The sequence below is a fragment of the Nicotiana tabacum genome, chromosome 8, assembly GCF_000715075.1.
Source record: "Nicotiana tabacum cultivar K326 chromosome 8, ASM71507v2, whole genome shotgun sequence".
Classification (NCBI taxonomy): Eukaryota; Viridiplantae; Streptophyta; class Magnoliopsida; order Solanales; family Solanaceae; genus Nicotiana; species Nicotiana tabacum.
The window spans coordinates 211,899,082-211,921,556 of NC_134087.1; positions in this window are offsets into that span (position 1 = coordinate 211,899,082).

A 22,475-nucleotide genomic window follows, 5' to 3' on the forward strand; every position below is an offset into this window, starting at 1 on the left:
TTCAGGGCGGTGGCAATGGTTTCTTAGGCCGTATTTGATGTCCGGGACAAATATTAGGCGATTCCAGGACGGATCCATCCGGGCCAAAGCGGAAGGCATGGACTATAGCACACGAAAATATGGGACTCGCGCGGATTTGCAGTTTTATGGCTATAAAATGCCAAAAAATATAATTTGGTTATTTCGAGGCGGTGGAAATGGTTTATTAGGCCGTATTTGATGTCCGGGACAAATATTAGGCGATTCCAGGACGGATCCATCCGGGCCCAAGACGGAAGGCATGGGCTATAGCACACAAAAATTTGGGACTCGCGCGGATTTGCAATTTTATGGCTATAAAATGCCAAAAAATATAATTTGGTCATTTCGAGGCGGTGGAAATGGTTTCTTAGGCCGTATTTGATGTCCGGGACAAATATTAGGTGATTCCAGGATGGATCCATCCGGGCCCAAGGCGGAAGGCATGGGCTATAACACACAAAAATTTGGGACTTGCGCGGATTTGCAGTTTTATGGCTGTAAAATGCCAAAAAATATAATTTGGTCATTTTGGGGCAGTGGCAATGGTTTCTTAGGCCGTATTTGATGTCCGGGACAAATATTAGGTGATTCCAGGATGGATCCATCCGGGCCCAAGGCGGAAGGCATGGGCTATAGCACACAAAAATTTGGGACTCGCTCGGATTTGCAGTTTTATGGCTATAAAATGCCAAAAAATATAATTTGGTCATTTCGAGGCGGTGGAAATTGTTTCTTAGGCCGTATTTGATGTCCGAGATAAATATTAGGCGATTCCAAGACGGATCCATCCGGGCCCAAGGCGGAAGGCATGGCCTATAACACACAAAAATTTGGGACTCGCGTGGATTTGTAGTTTTATGGCTATAAAATGCCAAAAAATATAATTTGGTCATTTCAGGGCTGTGGCAATGGTTTCTTAGGCCGTATTTGATGTCCAAGACAAATATTAGGCGATTCCAGGACGGATCCATCCGGGCCCAAGGCGGAAGGCATGGGCTATAGCACACAAAAATTTGGGACTCGCGCGGATTTGCAGTTTTATGGCTATAAAAAGCCAAAAAATATAATTTGGTCATTTCGAGGCGGTGGAAATTGTTTCTTAGGCCGTATTTTATGTCCGAGATAAATATTAGGCGATTCCAGGACGGATCCATTCGGGCCCAAGGCGGAAGGCATGGGCTATAGCACACAAAAATTTGGGACTTGCGCGGATTTGCAGTTTTATGGCTGTAAAATACCAAAAAATATAATTTGGTCATTTCGGGGCATCGGCAATGGTTTCTTAGGCCGTATTTGATGTTCGGGACAAATATTAGGCGATTCTAGGACGGATCCATCCGGGCCCAAGGCGGAAGGCATGGATTATAGCACACGAAAATATGGGACTCGCGCGGATTTGCAGTTTTATGGCTACAAAATGCCAAAAAATATAATTTGGTTATTTCGAGGCGGTGGCAATGGTTTTATTATGCTGTATTTGATGTCCGGGACAAATATTAGGCTATTCCAGAACGGATCTATTCGGGCCCAAGGCGGAAGGCATGGGCTACAGCATACAAAAATTTTGGACTCGCGCGGATTTGCAGTTTTATGGTTGTAAAATGCCAAAAAATGTAATTTGGTCATGGAGGGGCGGTGACAATTGTTTCTTATGCCGTATTTGATGTCCGGGACAAATATTAGGCGATTCCACGACGGATCCATCCGGGCCCAAGGCGTAAGGCATGGGCTATAGCACACAAAAATTTGGGATTCGCGCGGATTTGCAGTTTTATAGCTATAAAATGCCAAAAAATATAATTTGGTCATTTCGGGGCGGTGGCAATGGTTTGTATTTGATTTCCGGGACAAATATTAGGCGATTCTAGGACGGATCCATCCGGGCCCAAGGCGGAAGGCATGGGCTATAGCGCACAAATATTTGGGACTCACGCGGATTTGCAGTTTTATGGCTATAAAATGACAAAAAATATAATTTGGTCATTTCGAGGCGGTGGAAATTGTTTCTTAGGCCGTATTTGATGTCCGAGATAAATATTAGGCGATTCCAGGACGGATCCATCCGGGCCCGAGGCGGAAGGCATGGGCTACAGCACACAAAAATTTGGGACTCGCGTGGATTTGCAGTTTTATGGCTATAAAATGCCAAAAATATAATTTGGTCATTTCGAGGCGGTGGAAATGGTTTCTTAGGCTGTATTTGATGTCCGGGACAAATATTAGGCGATTCTAGGACGGATCCATCCGGGCCCAAGGCGGAAGGCATGGGCTATAGCACACAAAAATTTGGGACTCACGCGGATTTGCAGTTTTATGGCTATAAAATGACAAAAAATATAATTTGGTCATTTCGAGGCGGTGGAAATTGTTTCTTAGGCCGTATTTGATGTCCGAGTTAAATATTAGGCGATTCCAGGACGGATCCATCCGGGCCCAAGGCGGAAGGCATGGGCTACAACACACAAAAATTTGGGACTCGCGTGGATTTGCAGTTTTATGGCTATAAAATGCCAAAAATATAATTTGGTCATTTCGAGGCGGTGGAAATGGTTTCTTAGGCTGTATTTGATGTCCGGGACAAATATTAGGAGATTCTAGGATAGATCCATCCGGGCCCAAGGCGGAAGGCATGGGCTATAGCACACAAATATTTGGGACTCGCTCGGATTTGCAGTTTTATGGCTATAAAATGCCAAAAAATATAATTTGGTCATTTCGAGGCAGTGGAAATTGTTTCTTAGGCCGTATTTGATGTCCGAGATAAATATTAGGCGATTCCAAGACGGATCCATCCGGGCCCAAGGCGGAAGGCATGGCCTATAGCACACAAAAATTTGGGACTCGCGCGGATTTGCAGTTTTATGGCTATAAAATGCCAAAAAATATAATTTGGTCATTTCGAGGCGGTGGAAATTGTTTCTTAGGCCGTATTTGATGTCCGGGACAAATATTAGGCGATTCCAGGACCGATCCATCCGGGCCAAAGCGGAAGGCATGGACTATAGCACACAAAAATATGGGACTCGCGCGGATTTGCAGTTTTATGGCTATAAAATGCCAAAAAATATAATTTGGTCATTTCAGGGCGGTGGAAATGGTTTCTTAGGCCGTATTTGATGTCCGGGACAAATATTAGGCGATTCCAGGACGGATCCATCCGGGCCCAAGGCGGAAGGCATGGGCTATAGCACACAAAAATTTGGGACTCACGCGGATTTGCAGTTTTATGGCTATAAAATTCCAAAAAATATAATTTGGTTATTTCGAGGCGGTGGAAATGGTTTATTAGGCTGTATTTGATGTCCGGGACAAATATTAGGCGATTCCAGGACGGATCCATCCGGGCCCAAGACGGAAGGCATGGGCTATAGCACACAAAAATTTGGGACTCGCGCGGATTTGCAATTTTATGGCTATAAAATGCCAAAAAATATAATTTGGTCATTTCGAGGCGGTGGAAATGGTTTCTTAGGCCGTATTTGATGTCCGGGACAAATATTAGGTGATTCCAGGATGGATCCATCCGGGCCCAAGGCGGAAGGCATGGGCTATAACACACAAAAATTTGGGACTTGCGCGGATTTGCAGTTTTATGGCTGTAAAATGCCAAAAAATATAATTTGGTCATTTTGGGGCAGTGGCAATGGTTTCTTAGGCCGTATTTGATGTCCGGGACAAATATTAGGTGATTCCAGGATGGATCCATCCGGGCCTAAGGCGGAAGGCATGGGCTATAGCACACAAAAATTTGGGACTCGCTCGGATTTGCAGTTTTATGGCTATAAAATGCCAAAAAATATAATTTGGTCATTTCGAGGCGGTGGAAATTGTTTCTTAGGCCGTATTTGATGTCCGAGATAAATATTAGGCGATTCCAAGACGGATCCATCCGGGCCCAAGGCGGAAGGCATGGCCTATAACACACAAAAATTTGGGACTCGCGCGGATTTGCAGTTTTATGGCTATAAAATGCCAAAAAATATAATTTGGTCATTTCAGGGCGGTGGCAATGGTTTCTTAGGCCGTATTTGATGTCCGGGACAAATATTAGGCGATTCCAGGATGGATCCATCCGGGCCAAAGCGGAAGGCATGGACTATAGCACACAACAATTTGGGACTCGCGCGGATTTGCAGTTTTATGGCTATAAAATGCCAAAAAATATAATTTGGTCATTTCGAGGCGGTGGAAATGGTTTCTTAGGCCGTATTTGATGTCCGGGACAAATATTAGGTGATTCCAGGATGGATCCATCCGGGCCCAAGGCGGAAGGCATGGGCTATAACACACAAAAATTTGGGACTTGCGCGGATTTGCAGTTTTATGGCTGTAAAATGCCAAAAAATATAATTTGGTCATTTTGGGGCAGTGGCAATGGTTTCTTAGGCCGTATTTGATGTCCGGGACAAATATTAGGTGATTCCAGGATGGATCCATCCGGGCCTAAGGCGGAAGGCATGGGCTATAGCACACAAAAATTTGGGACTCGCTCGGATTTGCAGTTTTATGGCTATAAAATGCCAAAAAATATAATTTGGTCATTTCGAGGCGGTGGAAATTGTTTCTTAGGCCGTATCTGATGTCCGAGATAAATATTAGGCGATTCCAAGTCGGATCCATCCGGGCCCAAGGCGGAAGGCATGGCCTATAACACACAAAAATTTGGGACTCGCGCGGATTTGCAGTTTTATGGCTATAAAATGCCAAAAAATATAATTTGGTCATTTCAGGGCGGTGGCAATGGTTTCTTAGGCCATATTTGATGTCCGGGACAAATATTAGGCGATTCCAGGACGGATCCATCCGGGCCAAAGCGGAAGGCATGGACTATAGCACACAAAAATATGGGACTCGCGCGGATTTGCAGTTTTATGGCTATAAAATGCCAAAAAAATATAATTTGGTTTCTTAGGCCTTATTTGATGTCCGGGACAAATATTAGGTGATTCCAGGATGGATCCATCCGGGCCCAAGGCGGAAGGCATGGGCTATAGCACACAAAATTTGGGACTCGCGCGGATTTGCAGTTTTATGGCTGTAAAATGCCAAAAAATATAATTTGGTCATTTTCGGGCAGTGGCAATGGTTTCTTAGGCCGTATTTGATGTCCGGGACAAATATTAGGTGATTCCAGGATGGATCCATCCGGGCCTAAGGCGGAAGGCATGGGCTATAGCACACAAAAATTTGGGACTCGCTCGGATTTGCAGTTTTATGGCTATAAAATGCCAAAAAAATATTATTTGGTTATTTCGAGGCGGTGGAAATGGTTTATTAGGCCTTATTTGATGTCCGGGACATATATTAGGCGATTCCAGGACGGATCCATCCGGGCCCAAGACGGAAGGCATGGGCTATAGCACACAAAAATTTGGGACTCGCGCGGATTTGCAGTTTTATGGCTGTAAAATGCCAAAAAATATAATTTGGTCATTTTCGGGCAGTGGCAATGGTTTCTTAGGTCGTATTTGATGTCCGGGATAAATATTAGATGATTCAAGGACGGATCTATCCGGGCCCAAGGCGGAAGGCATGGGTTATAGCACACAAAAATTTGGGACTCGCTCGGATTTGCAGTTTTATGGCTATAAAATGCCAAAAAATATAATTTGGTCATTTCGAGGCGGTGGAAATTGTTTCTTAGGCCGTATTTGATGTACGAGATAAATATTAGGCGATTCCAAGACGGATCCATCCGGGCCCAAGGCGGAAGGCATGGGCTATAGCACACAAAAATTTGGGACTCGCTCGGATTTGCAGTTTTATGGCTATAAAATGCCAAAAAATATAATTTGGTCATTTCGAGGCGGTGGAAATTGTTTCTTAGGCCGTATCTGATGTCCGAGATAAATATTAGGCGATTACAAGTCGGATCCATCCGGGCCCAAGGCGGAAGGCATGGCCTATAACACACAAAAATTTGGGACTCGCGCGGATTTGCAGTTTTATGGCTATAAAATGCCAAAAAATATAATTTGGTCATTTCAGGGCGGTGGCAATGGTTTCTTAGGCCATATTTGATGTCCGGGACAAATATTAGGCGATTCCAGGACGGATCCATCCGGGCCAAAGCGGAAGGCATGGACTATAGCACACAAAAATATGGGACTCGCGCGGATTTGCAGTTTTATGGCTATAAAATGCCAAAAAAATATAATTTGGTTTCTTAGGCCTTATTTGATGTCCGGGACAAATATTAGGTGATTCCAGGATGGATCCATCCGGGCCCAAGGCGGAAGGCATGGGCTATAGCACACAAAAATTTGGGACTCGCGCGGATTTGCAGTTTTATGGCTGTAAAATGCCAAAAAATATAATTTGGTCATTTTCGGGCAGTGGCAATGGTTTCTTAGGCCGTATTTGATGTCCGGGACAAATATTAGGTGATTCCAGGATGGATCCATCCGGGCCTAAGGCGGAAGGCATGGGCTATAGCACACAAAAATTTGGGACTCGCTCGGATTTGCAGTTTTATGGCTATAAAATGCCAAAAAAATATAATTTGGTTATTTCGAGGCGGTGGAAATGGTTTATTAGGCCTTATTTGATGTCCGGGACATATATTAGGCGATTCCAGGACGGATCCATCCGGGCCCAAGACGGAAGGCATGGGCTATAGCACACAAAAATTTGGGACTCGCGCGGATTTGCAGTTTTATGGCTGTAAAATGCCAAAAAATATAATTTGGTCATTTTCGGGCAGTGGCAATGGTTTCTTAGGTCGTATTTGATGTCCGGGATAAATATTAGATGATTCAAGGACGGATCTATCCGGGCCCAAGGCGGAAGGCATGGGTTATAGCACACAAAAATTTGGGACTCGCTCGGATTTGCAGTTTTATGGCTATAAAATGCCAAAAAATATAATTTGGTCATTTCGAGGCGGTGGAAATTGTTTCTTAGGCCGTATTTGATGTACGAGATAAATATTAGGCGATTCCAATACGGATCCATCCGGGCCCAAGGCGGAAGGCATGGGCTATAGCACACAAAAATTTGGGACTCGCGCGGATTTGCAGTTTTATGGCTATAAAATGCCAAAAAATATAATTTGGTCATTTCAGGGCGGTGGCAATGGTTTCTTAGGCCGTATTTGATGTCCGGGACAAATATTAGGCGATTCCAGGACGGATCCATCCGGGCCCAAGACGGAAGGCATGGGCTATAGCACACAAAAATTTGGGACTCGCGCGGATTTGCAATTTTATGGCTATAAAATGCCAAAAAATATAATTTGGTCATTTCAGGGCGGTGGCAATGGTTTCTTAGGCCGTATTTGATGTCCGGGACAAATATTAGGCGATTCCAGGACGGATCCATCCGGGCCAAAGCGGAAGGCATGGACTATAGCACACAAAAATATGGGACTCGCGCGGATTTGCAGTTTTATGGCTATAAAATGCCAAAAAATATAATTTGGTTATTTCGAGGCGGTGGAAATGGTTTATTAGGCCTTATTTGATGTCCGGGACAAATATTAGGCGATTCCAGGACGGATCCATCCGGGCCCAAGACGGAAGGCATGGGCTATAGCACACAAAAATTTGGGACTCGCGCGGATTTGCAGTTTTATGGCTGTAAAATGCCAAAAAATATAATTTGGTCATTTTCGGGCAGTGGCAATGGTTTCTTAGGTCGTATTTGATGTCCGGGATAAATATTAGATGATTCAAGGACGGATCTATCCGGGCCCAAGGCGGAAGGCATGGGTTATAGCACACAAAAATTTGGGACTCGCTCGGATTTGCAGTTTTATGGCTATAAAATGCCAAAAAATATAATTTGGTCATTTCGAGGCGGTGGAAATTGTTTCTTAGGCCGTATTTGATGTCCGAGATAAATATTAGGCGATTCCAAGACGGATCCATCCGGGCCCAAGGCGGAAGGCATGGCCTATAGCACACAAAAATTTGGGACTCGCGCGGATTTGCAGTTTTATGGCTATAAAATGCCAAAAAATATAATTTGGTCATTTCAGGGCGGTGGCAATGGTTTCTTAGGCCGTATTTGATGTCCGGGACAAATATTAGGCGATTCCAGGACGGATCCATCCGGGCCAAAGCGGAAGGCATGGACTATAGCACACGAAAATATGGGACTCGCGCGGATTTGCAGTTTTATGGCTATAAAATGCCAAAAAATATAATTTGGTTATTTCGAGGCGGTGGAAATGGTTTATTAGGCCGTATTTGATGTCCGGGACAAATATTAGGCGATTCCAGGACGGATCCATCCGGGCCCAAGACGGAAGGCATGGGCTATAGCACACAAAAATTTGGGACTCGCGCGGATTTGCAGTTTTATGGCTATAAAATGCCAAAAAATATAATTTGGTCATTTCAGGGCGGTGGCAATGGTTTCTTAGGCCGTATTTGATGTCCGGGACAAATATTAGGCGATTCCAGGACGGATCCATCCGGGCCAAAGCGGAAGGCATGGACTATAGCACACAAAAATATGGGACTCGCGCGGATTTGCAGTTTTATGGCTATAAAATGCCAAAAAATATAATTTGGTTATTTCGAGGCGGTGGAAATGGTTTATTAGGCCTTATTTGATGTCCGGGACAAATATTAGGCGATTCCAGGACGGATCCATCCGGGCCCAAGACGGAAGGCATGGGCTATAGCACACAAAAATTTGGGACTCGCGCGGATTTGCAGTTTTATGGCTGTAAAATGCCAAAAAATATAATTTGGTCATTTTCGGGCAGTGGCAATGGTTTCTTAGGTCGTATTTGATGTCCGGGATAAATATTAGATGATTCAAGGACGGATCTATCCGGGCCCAAGGCGGAAGGCATGGGTTATAGCACACAAAAATTTGGGACTCGCTCGGATTTGCAGTTTTATGGCTATAAAATGCCAAAAAATATAATTTGGTCATTTCGAGGCGGTGGAAATTGTTACTTAGGCCGTATTTGATGTCCGAGATAAATATTAGGCGATTCCAGGACGGATCCATCCGGGCCCAAGACGGAAGGCATGGGCTATAGCACACAAAAATTTGGGACTCGTGCGTATTTGCAATTTTATGGCTATAAAATGCCAAAAAATATAATTTGATTATTTCGAGGCGGTGGAGATGGTTTCTTAGGCCGTATTTGATGTCCGGGACAAATATTAGGCGATTCCAGGACGGATCCATCCGGGCCCAAGGCGGAAGGCATGGGCTATAGCACACAAAAATTTGGGACTCACGCGGATTTGCAGTTTTATGGCTATAAAATGCCAAAAAATATAATTTGGTTATTTCGAGGCGGTGGCAATGGTTTCTTAGGCCGTATTTGATGTCCGGGACAAATATTAGGCGATTCCAGGACGGATCCATCCGGGCCAAAGCGGAAGGCATGGACTATAGCACACGAAAATATGGGACTCGCGCGGATTTGCAGTTTTATGGCTATAAAATGCCAAAAAATATAATTTGGTTATTTCGAGGCGGTGGAAATGGTTTATTAGGCCGTATTTGATGTCCGGGACAAATATTAGGCGATTCCAGGACGGATCCATCCGGGCCCAAGACGGAAGGCATGGGCTATAGCACACAAAAATTTGGGACTCGCGCGGATTTGCAGTTTTATGGCTATAAAATGCCAAAAAATATAATTTGGTTATTTCGAGGCGGTGGCAATGGTTTCTTAGGCCGTATTTGATGTCCGGGACAAATATTAGGCGATTCCAGGACGGATCCATCCGGGCCAAAGCGGAAGGCATGGACTATAGCACACGAAAATATGGGACTCGCGCGGATTTGCAGTTTTATGGCTATAAAATGCCAAAAAATATAATTTGGTTATTTCGAGGCGGTGGAAATGGTTTATTAGGCCGTATTTGATGTCCGGGACAAATATTAGGCGATTCCAGGACGGATCCATCCGGGCCCAAGACGGAAGGCATGGGCTATAGCACACAAAAATTTGGGACTCGCGCGGATTTGCAGTTTTATGGCTATAAAATGCCAAAAAATATAATTTGGTCATTTCAGGGCGGTGGCAATGGTTTCTTAGGCCGTATTTGATGTCCGGGACAAATATTAGGCGATTCCAGGACGGATCCATCCGGGCCAAAGCGGAAGGCATGGACTATAGCACACAAAAATATGGGACTCGCGCGGATTTGCAGTTTTATGGCTATAAAATGCCAAAAAATATAATTTGGTTATTTCGAGGCGGTGGAAATGGTTTATTAGGCCTTATTTGATGTCCGGGACAAATATTAGGCGATTCCAGGACGGATCCATCCGGGCCCAAGACGGAAGGCATGGGCTATAGCACACAAAAATTTGGGACTCGCGCGGATTTGCAGTTTTATGGCTGTAAAATGCCAAAAAATATAATTTGGTCATTTTTGGGCAGTGGCAATGGTTTCTTAGGTCGTATTTGATGTCCGGGATAAATATTAGATGATTCAAGGACGGATCTATCCGGGCCCAAGGCGGAAGGCATGGGTTATAGCACACAAAAATTTGGGACTCGCTCGGATTTGCAGTTTTATGGCTATAAAATGCCAAAAAATATAATTTGGTCATTTCGAGGCGGTGGAAATTGTTACTTAGGCCGTATTTGATGTCCGAGATAAATATTAGGCGATTCCAGGACGGATCCATCCGGGCCCAAGACGGAAGGCATGGGCTATAGCACACAAAAATTTGGGACTCGTGCGTATTTGCAATTTTATGGCTATAAAATGCCAAAAAATATAATTTGATTATTTCGAGGCGGTGGAGATGGTTTCTTAGGCCGTATTTGATGTCCGGGACAAATATTAGGCGATTCCAGGACGGATCCATCCGGGCCCAAGGCGGAAGGCATGGGCTATAGCACACAAAAATTTGGGACTCACGCGGATTTGCAGTTTTATGGCTATAAAATGCCAAAAAATATAATTTGGTTATTTCGAGGCGGTGGCAATGGTTTCTTAGGCCGTATTTGATGTCCGGGACAAATATTAGGCGATTCCAGGACGGATCCATCCGGGCCAAAGCGGAAGGCATGGACTATAGCACACGAAAATATGGGACTCGCGCGGATTTGCAGTTTTATGGCTATAAAATGCCAAAAAATATAATTTGGTTATTTCGAGGCGGTGGAAATGGTTTATTAGGCCGTATTTGATGTCCGGGACAAATATTAGGCGATTCCAGGACGGATCCATCCGGGCCCAAGACGGAAGGCATGGGCTATAGCACACAAAAATTTGGGACTCGCGCGGATTTGCAGTTTTATGGCTATAAAATGCCAAAAAATATAATTTGGTTATTTCGAGGCGGTGGCAATGGTTTCTTAGGCCGTATTTGATGTCCGGGACAAATATTAGGCGATTCCAGGACGGATCCATCCGGGCCAAAGCGGAAGGCATGGACTATAGCACACGAAAATATGGGACTCGCGCGGATTTGCAGTTTTATGGCTATAAAATGCCAAAAAATATAATTTGGTTATTTCGAGGCGGTGGAAATGGTTTATTAGGCCGTATTTGATGTCCGGGACAAATATTAGGCGATTCCAGGACGGATCCATCCGGGCCCAAGACGGAAGGCATGGGCTATAGCACACAAAAATTTGGGACTCGCGCGGATTTGCAGTTTTATGGCTATAAAATGCCAAAAAATATAATTTGGTCATTTCAGGGCGGTGGCAATGGTTTCTTAGGCCGTATTTGATGTCCGGGACAAATATTAGGCGATTCCAGGACGGATCCATCCGGGCCAAAGCGGAAGGCATGGACTATAGCACACAAAAATATGGGACTCGCGCAGATTTGCAGTTTTATGGCTATAAAATGCCAAAAAATATAATTTGGTTATTTCGAGGCGGTGGAAATGGTTTATTAGGCCTTATTTGATGTCCGGGACAAATATTAGGCGATTCCAGGACGGATCCATCCGGGCCCAAGACGGAAGGCATGGGCTATAGCACACAAAAATTTGGGACTCGCGCGGATTTGCAGTTTTATGGCTGTAAAATGCCAAAAAATATAATTTGGTCATTTTCGGGCAGTGGCAATGGTTTCTTAGGTCGTATTTGATGTCCGGGATAAATATTAGATGATTCAAGGACGGATCTATCCGGGCCCAAGGCGGAAGGCATGGGTTATAGCACACAAAAATTTGGGACTCGCTCGGATTTGCAGTTTTATGGCTATAAAATGCCAAAAAATATAATTTGGTCATTTCGAGGCGGTGGAAATTGTTACTTAGGCCGTATTTGATGTCCGAGATAAATATTAGGCGATTCCAGGACGGATCCATCCGGGCCCAAGACGGAAGGCATGGGCTATAGCACACAAAAATTTGGGACTCGTGCGTATTTGCAATTTTATGGCTATAAAATGCCAAAAAATATAATTTGATTATTTCGAGGCGGTGGAGATGGTTTCTTAGGCCGTATTTGATGTCCGGGACAAATATTAGGCGATTCCAGGACGGATCCATCCGGGCCCAAGGCGGAAGGCATGGGCTATAGCACACAAAAATTTGGGACTCACGCGGATTTGCAGTTTTATGGCTATAAAATGCCAAAAAATATAATTTGGTTATTTCGAGGCGGTGGCAATGGTTTCTTAGGCCGTATTTGATGTCCGGGACAAATATTAGGCGATTCCAGGACGGATCCATCCGGGCCCAAGACGGAAGGCATGGGCTATAGCACACAAAAATTTGGGACTCGTGCGTATTTGCAATTTTATGGCTATAAAATGCCAAAAAATATAATTTGATTATTTCGAGGTGGTGGAGATGGTTTCTCAGGCCGTATTTGATGTCCGGGACAAATATTAGGCGATTCCAGGACGGATCCATCCGGGCCCAAGGCGGAAGGCATGGGCTATAGCACACAAAAATTTGGGACTCGCTCGGATTTGCAGTTTTATGGCTATAAAATGCCAAAAAATATAATTTGGTCATTTCGAGGCGGTGGAAATTGTTACTTAGGCCGTATTTGATGTCCGAGATAAATATTAGGCGATTCCAGGACGGATCCATCCGGGCCCAAGACGGAAGGCATGGGCTATAGCACACAAAAATTTGGGACTCGTGCGTATTTGCAATTTTATGGCTATAAAATGCCAAAAAATATAATTTGATTATTTCGAGGCGGTGGAGATGGTTTCTTAGGCCGTATTTGATGTCCGGGACAAATATTAGGCGATTCCAGGACGGATCCATCCGGGCCCAAGGCGGAAGGCATGGGCTATAGCACACAAAAATTTGGGACTCACGCGGATTTGCAGTTTTATGGCTATAAAATGCCAAAAAATATAATTTGGTTATTTCGAGGCGGTGGCAATGGTTTCTTAGGCCGTATTTGATGTCCGGGACAAATATTAGGCGATTCCAGGACGGATCCATCCGGGCCCAAGACGGAAGGCATGGGCTATAGCACACAAAAATTTGGGACTCGTGCGTATTTGCAATTTTATGGCTATAAAATGCCAAAAAATATAATTTGATTATTTCGAGGTGGTGGAGATGGTTTCTCAGGCCGTATTTGATGTCCGGGACAAATATTAGGCGATTCCAGGACGGATCCATCCGGGCCCAAGGCGGAAGGCATGGGCTATAGCACACAAAAATTTGGGACTCACGCGGATTTGCAGTTTTATGGCTATAAAATGCCAAAAAATATAATTTGGTTATTTCGAGGCGGTGGCAATGGTTTCTTAGGCCGTATTTGATGTCCGGGACAAATATTAGGCGATTCCAGGACGGATCCATCCGGGCCCAAGACGGGAAGGCATGGGCTATAGCACACAAAAATTTGGGACTCGCGCGGATTTGCAATTTTATGGCTATAAAATGCCAAAAAATATAATTTGGTCATTTCAGGGCGGTGGCAATGGTTTCTTAGGCCGTATTTGATGTCCGGGACAAATATTAGGCGATTCCAGGACGGATCCATCCGGGCCAAAGCGGAAGGCATGGACTATAGCACACAAAAATATGGGACTCGCGCGGATTTGCAGTTTTATGGCTATAAAATGCCAAAAAAATATAATTTGGTTATTTCGAGGCGGTTGAAATGGTTTATTAGGCCTTATTTGATGTCCGGGACAAATATTAGGCGATTCCAGGACGGATCCATCAGGGCCCAAGACGGAAGGCATGGGCTATAGCACACAAAAATTTGGGACTCGCGCGGATTTGCAGTTTTATGGCTGTAAAATGCCAAAAAATATAATTTGGTCATTTTCGGGCAGTGGCAATGGTTTCTTAGGTCGTATTTGATGTCCGGGATAAATATTAGATGATTCAAGGACGGATCTATCCGGGCCCAAGGCGGAAGGCATGGGTTATAGCACACAAAAATTTGGGACTCGCTCGGATTTGCAGTTTTATGGCTATAAAATGCCAAAAAATATAATTTGGTCATTTCGAGGCGGTGGAAATTGTTTCTTAGGCCGTATTTGATGTCCGAGATAAATATTAGGCGATTCCAAGACGGATCCATCCGGGCCCAAGGCAGAAGGCATGGGCTATAGCACACAAAAATTTGGGACTTGCGCGGATTTGCAGTTTTATGGCTGTAAAATGCCAAAAAATATAATTTGGTCATTTTCGGGCAGTGGAAATGGTTTCTTAGGTCGTATTTGATGTCCGGGATAAATATTAGATGATTCAAGGACGGATCTATCCGGGCCCAAGGCGGAAGGCATGGGTTATAGCACACAAAAATTTGGGACTCGCTCGGATTTGCAGTTTTATGGCTATAAAATGCCAAAAAATATAATTTGGTCATTTCGAGGCGGTGGAAATTGTTACTTAGGCCGTATTTGATGTCCGAGATAAATATTAGGCGATTCCAGGACGGATCCATCCGGGCCCAAGACGGAAGGCATGGGCTATAGCACACAAAAATTTGGGACTCGTGCGTATTTGCAATTTTATGGCTATAAAATGCCAAAAAATATAATTTGATTATTTCGAGGCGGTGGAGATGGTTTCTTAGGCCGTATTTGATGTCCGGGACAAATATTAGGCGATTCCAGGACGGATCCATCCGGGCCCAAGGCGGAAGGCATGGGCTATAGCACACAAAAATTTGGGACTCACGCGGATTTGCAGTTTTATGGCTATAAAATGCCAAAAAATATAATTTGGTCATTTCGAGGCAGTGGAAATTGTTTTTTAGGCCGTATTTGATGTCCGGGACAAATATTAGGCGATTCCAGGACGGATCCATCCGGGCCAAAGCGGAAGGCATGGACTATAGCACACAAAAATATGGGACTCGCGCGGATTTGCAGTTTTATGGCTATAAAATGCCAAAAAATATAATTTGGTCATTTCGAGGCGGTGGAAATTGTTTCTTAGGCCGTATTTGATGTCTGAGATAAATATTAGGCGATTCCAAGACGGATCCATCCGGGCCCAAGGCGGAAGGCATGGGCTATAGCACACAAAAATTTGGGACTCGCGCGGATTTGCAATTTTATGGCTATAAAATGCCAAAAAATATAATTTGGTCATTTCAGGGCGGTGGCAATGGTTTCTTAGGCCGTATTTGATGTCCGGGACAAATATTAGGCGATTCCAGGACGGATCCATCCGGGCCAAAGCGGAAGGCATGGACTATAGCACACAAAAATATGGGACTCGCGCGGATTTGCAGTTTTATGGCTATAAAATGCCAAAAAAATATAATTTGGTTATTTCGAGGCGGTGGAAATGGTTTATTAGGCCTTATTTGATGTCCGGGAAAAATATTAGGCGATTCCAGGACAGATCCATCCGGGCCCAAGACGGAAGGCATGGGCTTGAGCACACAAAAATTTGGGACTCGCGCGGATTTGCAGTTTTATGGCTATAAAATGCCAAAAAATATAATTTGGTCATTTCGAGGCGGTGGAAATTGTTTCTTAGGCCGTATTTGATGTCCGAGATAAATATTAGGCGATTCCAAGACGGATCCATCCGGGCCCAAGGCGGAAGGCATGGGCTATAGCACACAAAAATTTGGGACTCGCGCGGATTTGCAATTTTATGGCTATAAAATGCCAAAAAATATAATTTGGTCATTTCAGGGCGGTGGCAATGGTTTCTTAGGCCGTATTTGATGTCCGGGATAAATATTAGATGATTCAAGGACGGATCTATCCGGGCCCAAGGCGGAAGGCATGGGTTATAGCACACAAAAATTTGGGACTCGCGCGGATTTGTAGTTTTATGGCTATAAAATGCCAAAAAATATAATTTGGTCATTTCGAGGCGGTGGAAATTGTTTCTTAGGCCGTATTTGATGTCCGAGATAAATATTAGGCAATTCCAAGACGGATCCATCCGGGCCCAAGGCGCAAGGCATGGGCTATAATACACAAAAATTTCGGACTCGCGCGGATTTGTAGTTTTACTGCTATAAAATGCCAAAAAATATAATTTGGTCATTTCGAGGCGGTGGAAATTGTTTCTTAGGCCTTATTTGATGTCCGGGACAAATATTAGGCGATTCCAGGACGGATCCATCCGGGCCCAAGACGGAAGGCATGGGCTATAGCACACAAAAATTTGGGACTCGCGCGGATTTGCAATTTTATGGCTATAAAATGCCAAAAAATATAATTTGGTCATTTCAGGGCGGTGGCAATGGTTTCTTAGGCCGTATTTGATGTCCGGGACAAATATTAGGCGATTCCAGGACGGATCCATCCGGGCCAAAGCGGAAGGCATGGACTATAGCACACAAAAATATGGGACTCGCGCGGATTTGCAGTTTTATGGCTATAAAATGCCAAAAAAATATAATTTGGTTATTTCGAGGCGGTGGAAATGGTTTATTAGGCCTTATTTGATGTCCGGGAAAAATATTAGGCGATTCCAGGACAGATCCATCCGGGCCCAAGACGGAAGGCATGGGCTTGAGCATACAAAAATTTGGGACTCGCGCGGATTTGCAGTTTTATGGCTATAAAATGCCAAAAAATATAATTTGGTCATTTCGAGGCGGTGGAAATTGTTTCTTAGGCCGTATTTGATGTCCGAGATAAATATTAGGCGATTCCAAGACGGATCCATCCGGGCCCAAGGCGGAAGGCATGGGCTATAGCACACAAAAATTTGGGACTCGCGCGGATTTGCAATTTTATGGCTATAAAATGCCAAAAAATATAATTTGGTCATTTCAGGGCGGTGGCAATGGTTTCTTAGGCCGTATTTGATGTCCGGGATAAATATTAGATGATTCAAGGACGGATCTATCCGGGCCCAAGGCGGAAGGCATGGGTTATAGCACACAAAAATTTGGGACTCGCGCGGATTTGTAGTTTTATGGCTATAAAATGCCAAAAAATATAATTTGGTCATTTCGAGGCGGTGGAAATTGTTTCTTAGGCCGTATTTGATGTCCGAGATAAATATTAGGCAATTCCAAGACGGATCCATCCGGGCCCAAGGCGCAAGGCATGGGCTATAATACACAAAAATTTCGGACTCGCGCGGATTTGTAGTTTTACTGCTATAAAATGCCAAAAAATATAATTTGGTCATTTCGAGGCGGTGGAAATTGTTTCTTAGGCCTTATTTGATGTCCGGGACAAATATTAGGCGATTCCAGGACGGATCCATCCGGGCCCAAGACGGAAGGCATGGGCTATAGCACACAAAAATTTGGGACTCGCGCGGATTTGCAATTTTATGGCTATAAAATGCCAAAAAATATAATTTGGTCATTTCAGGGCGGTGGCAATGGTTTCTTAGGCCGTATTTGATGTCCGGGACAAATATTAGGCGATTCCAGGACGGATCCATCCGGGCCAAAGCGGAAGGCATGGACTATAGCACACAAAAATATGGGACTCGCGCGGATTTGCAGTTTTATGGCTATAAAATGCCAAAAAAATATAATTTGGTTATTTCGAGGCGGTGGAAATGGTTTATTAGGCCTTATTTGATGTCCGGGAAAAATATTAGGCGATTCCAGGACAGATCCATCCGGGCCCAAGACGGAAGGCATGGGCTTGAGCATACAAAAATTTGGGACTCGCGCGGATTTGCAGTTTTATGGCTATAAAATGCCAAAAAATATAATTTGGTCATTTCGAGGCGGTGGAAATTGTTTCTTAGGCCGTATTTGATGTCCGAGATAAATATTAGGCGATTCCAAGACGGATCCATCCGGGCCCAAGGCGGAAGGCATGGGCTATAGCACACAAAAATTTGGGACTCGCGCGGATTTGCAATTTTATGGCTATAAAATGCCAAAAAATATAATTTGGTCATTTCAGGGCGGTGGCAATGGTTTCTTAGGCCGTATTTGATGTCCGGGATAAATATTAGATGATTCAAGGACGGATCTATCCGGGCCCAAGGCGGAAGGCATGGGTTATAGCACACAAAAATTTGGGACTCGCGCGGATTTGTAGTTTTATGGCTATAAAATGCCAAAAAATATAATTTGGTCATTTCGAGGCGGTGGAAATTGTTTCTTAGGCCGTATTTGATGTCCGAGATAAATATTAGGCAATTCCAAGACGGATCCATCCGGGCCCAAGGCGCAAGGCATGGGCTATAATACACAAAAATTTCGGACTCGCGCAGATTTGTAGTTTTACTGCTATAAAATGCCAAAAAATATAATTTGGTCATTTCGAGGCGGTGGAAATTGTTTCTTAGGCCTTATTTGATGTCCGGGACAAATATTAGGCGATTCCAGGACGGATCCATCCGGGCCCAAGACGGAAGGCATGGGCTATAGCACACAAAAATTTGGGACTCGCGCGGATTTGCTATTTTATGGCTATAAAATGCCAAAAAATATAATTTGGTCATTTCAGGGCGGTGGCAATGGTTTCTTAGGCCGTATTTGATGTCCGGGACAAATATTAGGCGATTCCAGGACGGATCCATCCGGGCCAAAGCGGAAGGCATGGACTATAGCACACAAAAATATGGGACTCGCGCGGATTTGCAGTTTTATGGCTATAAAATGCCAAAAAAATATAATTTGGTTATTTCGAGGCGGTGGAAATGGTTTATTAGGCCTTATTTGATGTCCGGGACAAATATTAGGCGATTCCAGGACGGATCCATCCGGGCCCAAGACGGAAGGCATGGGCTATAACACACAAAAATTTGGGACTCGCGCGGATTTGCAGTTTTATGGCTATAAAATGCCAAAAAATATAATTTGGTCATTTCGAGGCGGTGGAAATTGTTTCTTAGGCCGTATTTGATGTCCGGGACAAATATTAGGCGATTCCAGGACGGATCCATCCGGGCCAAAGCGGAAGGCATGGACTATAGCACACGAAAATATGGGACTCGCGCGAATTTGCAGTTTTATGGCTATAAAATGCCAAAAAATATAATTTGGTTATTTCGAGGCGGTGGAAATGATTTATTAGGCCGTATTTGATGTCCGGGACAAATATTAGGCGATTCCAGGACGGATCCATCCGGGCCCAAGACGGAAGGCATGGGCTATAGCACACAAACATTTGGGACTTGCGCGGATTTGCAGTTTTATGGCTGTAAAATGCCAAAAAATATAATTTGGTCATATTGGGGCAGTGGCAATGGTTTCTTAGGTTGTATTTGATGTCCGGGATAAATATTAGATGATTCCAGGACGGATCCATCCGGGCCCAAGGCGGAAGGCATGGGCTATAGCACACAAAAATTTGGGACTCGCGCGGATTTGTAGTTTTATGGCTATAAAATGCCAAAAAATATAATTTGGTCATTTCGAGGCGGTGGAAATTGTTTCTTAGGCCGTATTTGATGTCCGAGATAAATATTAGGCAATTCCAAGACGGATCCATCCGGGCCCAAGGCGCAAGGCATGGGCTATAATACATAAAAATTTCGGACTCGCGCGGATTTGTAGTTTTACTGCTATAAAATGCCAAAAAATATAATTTGGTCATTTCGAGGCGGTGGAAATTGTTTCTTAGGCCTTATTTGATGTCCGGGACAAATATTAGGCGATTCAAGGACGGATCCATCCGGGCCCAAGGCGGAAGGCATGGGCTATAGCACACAAAAATTTGGGACTTGCGCGGATTTGCAGTTTTATGGCTGTAAAATGCTAAAAATTTAATTTGGTCATTTTGGGGCAGTGGCAATGGTTTCTGAGGTCGTATTTGATGTTCGGGATAAATATTAGATGATTCCAGGACGGATCCATCCGGGCCCAAGGTGGAAGGCATGGACTATAGCACACAAAAATTTGGGACTCACGCGGATTTGGAGTTTTATGGCTATAAAATGCCAAAAAATATAATTTGGTCATTTCGAGGCGGTGGAAATTATTTTTTAGGCCGTATTTGATATTTGAGATAAATATTAGGCGATTCCAAGACGGATCCATCCGGGCCCAAGGCGCAAGGCATGGCCTATAGCACACAAAAATTTGGGACTCGCGCGGATTTGCAGTTTTATGGCAATAAAATGCCAAAAAATATAATTTGGTCATTTCTAGGCGGTGGAAATTGTTACTTAGGTCGTATTTGATGTCCGGGACAAATATTAGATGATTCCAGGACGGATCCATCCGGGCCCAAGGCGGAAGGCATGGGCTACAAGCACACAAAAATTTGGGACTCGCGCGGATTTGCAGTTTTATGGCTATAAATTGCCAAAAAATATAATTTGGTCATTTCGATGCGGTGGAAGTTATTTCTTAGGCCGTATTTGATGACCGGGACAAATATTAGGAGATTCCAGGATAGATCAATCCGGGCGCAAGGCGGAAGGCATGGGCTATAGCACACAAAAATTTGGGACTTGCGCGGATTTGCAGTTTTATGGCTGTAAAATGCCAAAAAATATAATTTGGTCATTTTGGGGTAGTGGCAATGGTTTCTTAGGTCGTATTTGATGTCCGGGATATATATTAGATGATTCCAGGACGGATCCATCCGGGCCCAAGGCAGAATGCATGGGCTATAGCACACAAATATTTGGGACTCGCGCGGATTTGCAGTTTTATGGCTGTAAAATGCCAAAAAATATAATTTGGTCATTTTCGGGCAGTGGCAATGGTTTCTTAGGTCGTATTTGATGTCCGGGATAAATATTAGATGATTCAAGGACGGATCTATCCGGGCCCAAGGCGGAAGGCATGGGCTATAGCACCCAAAAATTTGGGACTCGCTGGGATTTGCAGTTTTATGGCTATAAAATGCCAAAAAATATAATTTGGTCATTTCGAGGCGGTGAAAATTGTTTCTTAGGCCGTATTTGATGTCCGAGATAAATATTAGGCGATTCCAAGACGGATCCATCCGGGCCCAAGGCGGAAGGCATGGCCTATAGCACACAAAAATTTGGGACTCGCGCGGATTTGCAGTTTTATGGCTATAAAATGCCAAAAAATATAATTTGGTCATTTCAGGGCGGTGGCAATGGTTTCTTAGGCCGTATTTGATGTCCGGGATAAATATTAGGCGATTCCAGGATGGATCCATCCGGGCCCAAGACGGAAGGCATGGGCTATAGCACACAAAAATTTGGGACTCGCGCGGATTTGCAATTTTATGGCTATAAAATGCCAAAAAATATAATTTGGTCATTTCAGGGCGGTGGCAATGGTTTCTTAGGCCGTATTTGATGTCCGGGACAAATATTAGGCGATTCCAGGACGGATCCATCCGGGCCAAAGCGGAAGGCATGGACTATAGCACACAAAAATATGGGACTCGCGCGGATTTGCAGTTTTATGGCTATAAAATGCCAAAAAATATAATTTGGTCATTTCGAGGCGGTGGAAATTGTTTCTTAGGCCGTATTTGATGTCTGAGATAAATATTAGGCGATTCCAAGACGGATCCATCCGGGCCCAAGGCGGAAGGCATGGCCTATAGCACACAAAAATTTGGGACTCGCGCGGATTTGCAGTTTTATGGCTATAAAATGCCAAAAAATATAATTTGGTCATTTCAGGGCGGTGGCAATGGTTTCTTAGGCCGTATTTGATGTCCGGGACAAATATTAGGCGATTCCAGGACGGATCCATCCGGGCCAAAGCGGAAGGCATGGACTATAGCACACGAAAATATGGGACTCGCGCGGATTTGCAGTTTTATGGCTATAAAATGCCAAAAAATATAATTTGGTTATTTCGAGGCGGTGGAAATGATTTATTAGGCTGTATTTGATGTCCGGGACAAATATTAGGCGATTCCAGGATGGATCCATCCGGGCCCAAGACGGAAGGCATGGGCTATAGCACACAAACATTTGGGACTTGCGCGGATTTGCAGTTTTATGGCTGTAAAATGCCAAAAAATATAATTTGTTCATATTGGGGCAGTGGCAATGGTTTCTTAGGTTGTATTTGATGTCCGGGATAAATATTAGATGATTCCAGGACGGATCCATCCGGGCCCAAGGCGGAAGGCATGGGCTATAGCACCCAAAAATTTGGGACTTGCGCGGATTTGCAGTTTTATGGCTATAAAATGCCAAAAATTTAATTTGGTCATTTTGCGGCAGTGGCAATGGTTTCTGAGGTCGTATTT